This window comes from Chanodichthys erythropterus, chromosome 5 (assembly GCF_024489055.1).
Source record: "Chanodichthys erythropterus isolate Z2021 chromosome 5, ASM2448905v1, whole genome shotgun sequence".
Taxonomy (NCBI): domain Eukaryota; kingdom Metazoa; phylum Chordata; class Actinopteri; order Cypriniformes; family Xenocyprididae; genus Chanodichthys; species Chanodichthys erythropterus.
In genome coordinates this window covers 35,045,781-35,051,717 of record NC_090225.1, presented here as the reverse complement: position 1 = coordinate 35,051,717, position 5,937 = coordinate 35,045,781, and the positions used below count along the sequence as shown (strand labels likewise).

At 35.7% G+C, this 5,937-nt stretch overlaps 1 protein-coding gene across 1 annotated transcript in view; it reads left to right on the top strand.

Annotated features, from left to right (window-relative positions):
- The first annotated feature begins 125 nt into the window (after positions 1-125).
- loxl4 (lysyl oxidase-like 4) overlaps positions 126-5,937 on the top strand; it is a 54,530-nt gene continuing 48,718 nt past the window's right edge. The window contains exon 1 of the mRNA XM_067386969.1: positions 126-2,449. The gene's annotated coding sequence lies outside the window, so the exon portion shown is untranslated. The remainder of the gene's footprint in view (positions 2,450-5,937) is intronic.

Genomic DNA, 5,937 nt, shown 5'->3' with positions numbered 1-5,937 from the left:
TTTACATGGCCTCTTATATCGTAGGCTCTCTTCTCTCTTCCTGTGCCAACACCACCAACCCAAAGAAGAGCCGTAGATCTGGTCTGACATTTGAGTTCATCCTGAGAAAATGACTGTCATTCTGCATTTGAAGTCTCAACTTCAAAATGAGGATGGGAGTATCGTACCAAAGAATAATACTATGCCATATGTGGATTTTATGCTGAGAGAGAGAAAAAGGCAATCAGGGAAAATTAGCTTTTTAGTTTTGCGTGTGTTTTGATTTGATTCCACCACCTCAAACACACTCCAGCTGTTCATTCATCATTTTTGCAGTCATTTCTAATTGGACTAAAGATGTTTTCCCCACTACTTCTCTCAAACGGCCCTAAATTCAAGACCTGTTAGGGTATATCAGTATTGCAAAGGGTTAGAGCAATTGTTTGAATCTTTCACAAACAAATTACATCTCATGATAAATTATTTTAAATTTTTCTTTTTGATTTTCTTGCAGTCTGGCACTTTACCATGGTGGATCCCCCAAGAGTAGATGTGAGAATTGTGTTGCTAAAGGTATTGATGAACTGTGGTCATCAGTGGTATTTTTTTTTTTTCATGGTATTTTCTAATGGCGTCGTCACCATTTAGATATTATTTACATGTATCTATAAATATGAACATGCTTTTACATTCATGTCATCGCAAATGCACGTTTCAATAGTAGATTGTGTCATGCTGCTCCACACAATGCAGAAAATCTTGTGGTTTTCTGTGTATCTTATGCAAGAGCTCTTGAGACACAGGAAACTCTTGGCACTTTTCATGCCGTCAGCACAAAATTGACCAGGCGGTTTTCATCATTTCCTCTTTTATTTAACGTTCTTGCTCTGGGTTTAGTGGAAGAGAAGGAAGTTGGCTGTTTGAAATGGTTTGTCATGTCTTCCACCTCATGACATTTTCTTGTAGAACAGCATGCACATTTTTTTTTAATATTATTATAGGTATGATAATGATTTCATCAAGCAATATTGCAATGCATTTGAAAACTCTTATGACCTCATTGTGCTGTTCTGACACACTTAACCAAAGAAACACTAATGTTTACCTAGTGTACCACAGACAAACACATTAGCTACTTTTGTACATTACACTATTTAGGACTTTTTCCTCAAGTTTTAGTTATGACTGCATGGGCTTTTATGCAGTCTGTAGTCACACTAGTGCTGAATTGGGCTTTAAACGTCATTTCTTTTGGCTCCAGAATAGTCCTGAGTGCCTTAAAATCAATTGTTTACCTGTCAGATTAGTTTTTTTAGCATTAATATTTAAGCTGAGGTCCCCCATGAAAAGAAAGACTTTTTTTTATTTTAGGCTGTGAAGCAGGGGACAAACTGAGTAATACAGTAAAGTGTGTCTGTCACATGTTGATTTGGGATTGAAGCATACAGCTGTGGTTCTCATTACTCTTTTATTTTTTTATTATAATTTTTTTTGTGTGTGTGTGTGTGTTCAAATAAATGAGTCTGACAACAGCGACAATTTCTCACTGTTGTGCTGCTCAAAGAGCACTTAATAATTCAGTCATGCATTAAAGGACATTTATCACTCAAAATGGAGGATTTTCTATGTCATTTTGCTTGTGAAATCTTTAAGAGTTTTGCTGATCATCCATCTCCTCATAATGAAACTGAGGGTCACATTCTCCATTTTCTCTCTATTCGCTCCATGTTCTATTCATGTTTTCTTCCCCCTCCCCTTTTTAGCATGGCAATGGAAAAAGTCACTGTAATAAATGTATTGAACCTTGATTTTCTTCATCTTTTTTTTTTTTTTTTTTCAGGTGCTATCATTAAGGCAGAGTTTGTATTAAAATACTAGCTTTCTGTGCAGTAGCATGTGAAAAGATATGCCATGTACACGTTTAATTCAGCTTGTCATGGAAATGCAGTTTAACTTTATTTTGGCTGTCTGAAGCTTCCGTTTCATTTGTCACACACATGCTTTGTTTACTACACCTGCTTTTATTGTAACTTTTACTATAAGCATCATTTAATTATAACTGACATGAAGTAGCATTGAACAATATACAACATAATGTTAAAAGTACGCCATGTAACCCTCTAGCGGTTAAAAAACAAAACGGCATGCATTTTGCGGAAGAACGTTGTTTTGGTTGTGCTTCGGCTTGGCTGTGTGACTGTGCGGATGAATATGCTTCACCGCAACTGTAGCACGGAGATCCAAAAATTTATCTGAGCATTAAAGTGCACCATTTCATGCTGTTGTTTTGACTAATTGACTAATTTAACATGTTCCATGACAACAACCTTTCTCACTTTCTCGCACCCCCACACCATCAGCCAGAGACTTTTCTCTATGATGAGCACGGTCGAGTCTGTACAAAATTCCCCGCGAAAACCATCCCGACAGGTCTACAATAAACTCTATTGGCTTGCCGTGGTCAATCAAGGTAAGACGAAACACGTTTTTGAAAAAGACAATATTGGCGACTTATTACTCATTTAAATTTTGTTAATTTCGAGCAAGAAAGTTACATGGCATACCTTTTTAATTTTTATCATTTTTAAGCTCAAAAGTTGAATGTTAATATTGTTCATGTTAGCTACAGTGCATTAAAGGGTTCACCCAAAAATGAAAATTCTGTCATTTATTACCAAAGTCCCTTAAGTCACTCGGCGGCCATCTTTGAAACGCCTCGGGCATCCTGGGCATCCATGCAGCTCCTATCTCTTTGAATGGGGAAACATCAAATTCTCCAAAGGTATTTGTCAAGCTTTCGATTAATTTTCATATTTGAAATCACCAATGAATTCTGACAACTGTCTCATATTTTTTTTTCCAAACGCTCGGATCATGAAAAAAAAAAACTATTTTCTTAGGCTGGATCAAGCTAATGCGCATGTGCAGACCTAAATGCGTGTCTCTTTTGCCTCATTTCGGAGGCGCGCGTCTGATTGTTTCTATAGAAACCAGTGCTTCTAATGGCTGCTACAGTGACGTGTGACTTTACCAGTCGGCGATTGGCTCTTATTTTGAAGGCGGGACTTGTTCCGCCATATTGCGCGTTACACTTTCTCCCATTCAAAACAATACGAGTGACACGTCTTGTGTTATTCTATAGCCTAGTCTTTACTTACAGGTGTGGAACGACATGTGGGTAAAACCTTCGTTCATCTTCGGAACACAAATTAAGATATTTTAGTTGAAATCCTATGACACCGCGAGGCCTGCATAGCCAGCAAATACATTTCCTCTCTCAAGATCCATTAATGTACTAAAGCATATTTAAATCAGTTCACGTGAGAACAGTGGCTCAATATTAATATTATAAAGTGACCATAATATTTTTGGTGCGCCAAAAAAAAAAAAAAAAAAAGACTTATTTAGTGATGGCTGATTTCAAAGCACTGCTTCATGAAGCTTCGGAGCGTTATGAATCAGTGTATTGAATCATGATTCGGATCGCATGTCAAACCGCCAAACTGCTGAAATCACGTAACTTTGGCGCTCTGAACAGCAGTTTCGACACGCTGATTCATTATGCTCCAAAGCTTCCTGAAGCCTGTGTTTTGAAATCGGCCATCACTAAATAAGCTGTTATTTTGTTTTTTGTGGCACACCAAAAATATTCTCGTCGCTTTATAATATCAATATTGATCCACTGTTCTCACATGAACTGATTTAAATATGTTTTTAGCACATTAATGGATCTTGAGGGAAGAAATTATCATTGCTGGCTATGGAGGCCTCACTGAGTCATTGGGTTTCAACTAAAATATCTTAATTTGTTCTTACGGGTGTGGAACGACATGAGGGTGAGTAATACATCACAGAATTTTCATTTTTGGGTGAACTAACCCTTTATCTAATGAGCAAAGGTTAATAAATGCTGTGAAAATATGCAATTCTGTTCAAATGTTTGGAGTCAATGACAGAAAACACATTTATGTTACAAAGATTTATTTCAAATAAATGATGCTCAAGAAAAAAAAAATGTATCATGGAAGAAACAATACAATTATAAACAATAATACAAGAAATGTTTCATGAGCACCAAAACATCAAATTAGGATGATCTTTGGTGGATCATGTGATGCTGTAGACTGGAGTAATGATGCTAAAAATTCAGCTCTGCAGGAATAAATTACATTTTAAAATATATAAAAATAAAAAAGCCATTTTAAATTGTATAATATATCACAATATTGCAGTTTTACTGTATTGTTATTCAAATAAATGCAGCCTTTGCAAGCTTCAGAGACTTGCCAAAATCTTATCAAATTCAAACTTTTGAAAAGGCATCAGTATAAATGCAGCTAGAGTCCTCTTCCACCTTCCTTGAACAATAACTCCAAAACCAAGTGTATATATCAGCTGACAGTAGGGGGAGTTCTTGCACAAGATTCACAATATATTTGAAGTACGGTCAATAAAATAAACCCTAAAAATCTTTATATAATGTGAATGAATATTAATTTCTGTAAATATCTACTATGTCATTATATAAATCAGGATATAAATATCCAAATTAACTGTAGCGTCATAAAATTCTTCTCTTTCATCAGTAGCACTTGAAAGTGACCTGTGGTTTGTGTGCTCACAGACGTCCCATATGAAGAGCACATGGCAAATTGAGTGTGAGGATCAGGGAAAATTCTGCTTCAACTCTATCAGGAAAAACATGACTTATGTGACCGCCAGCATATATAACCACCAGCCTGCTGTTGTGGCGTAGAGCCAGTGGTTTGTGGTCTGTATTGTTTATTTGTCAACATGCATTTTAGTTAAGAGAAGACATTGTTGAGATCTATTTTGAAACTCGTGAGGAGATGCATGGGAGATTTTTGGGGTCTTTTAAAAAGTATTTAGGAGCACCAGCATGACTGACCTGATCAGACCCGGTTCTACAGGGGTGTTAGAGGGTGCAAAACAAGCCAAACAGATTTTGCAAATGCGCCAATGCGTATTTGTGTTTCCAGTCTGGAGAGTGTGGAGACACGTGTTGTTGCAGCATTGAGTAATGTAGCCAATCGCTGATGATTTCTTCACCATGGTCCATTTCTGTATATTATAAAGAGTATAAACTATATATTATCTTTGTAAGATATAAATCAACATTTTATACCCCTTTAAAGTTTTTTTTTTTAATGTTTACATTTTGTTTCTGTAGATATTCGAGTAAGTAAGTAAACCCAATACCTAGATTTAAAAGTGTAATCTGGCAACTTTTTCAAAAAAAAAAAAAAAGATCCTGTCGCCACTGTCGCACAGTGAATTCTGGGATAGGTTAAGCTGTGAAGGATCCTTCTGTTGTATCCTTACTTCATTGCATGGGAAATGAAGGACAGCCATCATTGTGCCTTCATATATATATATATATATATATATATATATATATATATATATATATATATATATATATATATATATATATATATATAAAATACTGAACTGTTTTTATTTTTTTTTTATGAAGCCCTGTTGTAATTACCGTTATCGAGATGACAATACATGACGTTCTATTCTGAGCTGTTCACGTCCTCAGACTGGTAATTATACATAACTATGGGGACAATATCAACTCTTAAATGAATCTGCAGCAGTCAGGTAGTACAGCTGTCACGTGGTACAAGTACAAGGAACTCAAAGAGAAGTCCCATTTTACAAGCTATAATTATGAGCTCTACAAGGACATGAACACAAGTTGAAACCTCAAAATTACATATATACACATATATATATATATATATTATATATATATATATCAGTATCTCACAGAAGTGAGTGCACCTCACATTTTTGTAAATATTTTATTATATCTTTTCATGTGACACTTTACTACAATGTAAAGTAGTGAGTGTACTGCGTGTATAACAGTGTAAATTTGCTGTCTCCTCAAAATAACTCGACACAGCCATTAATGTCTAAACCGCTGGC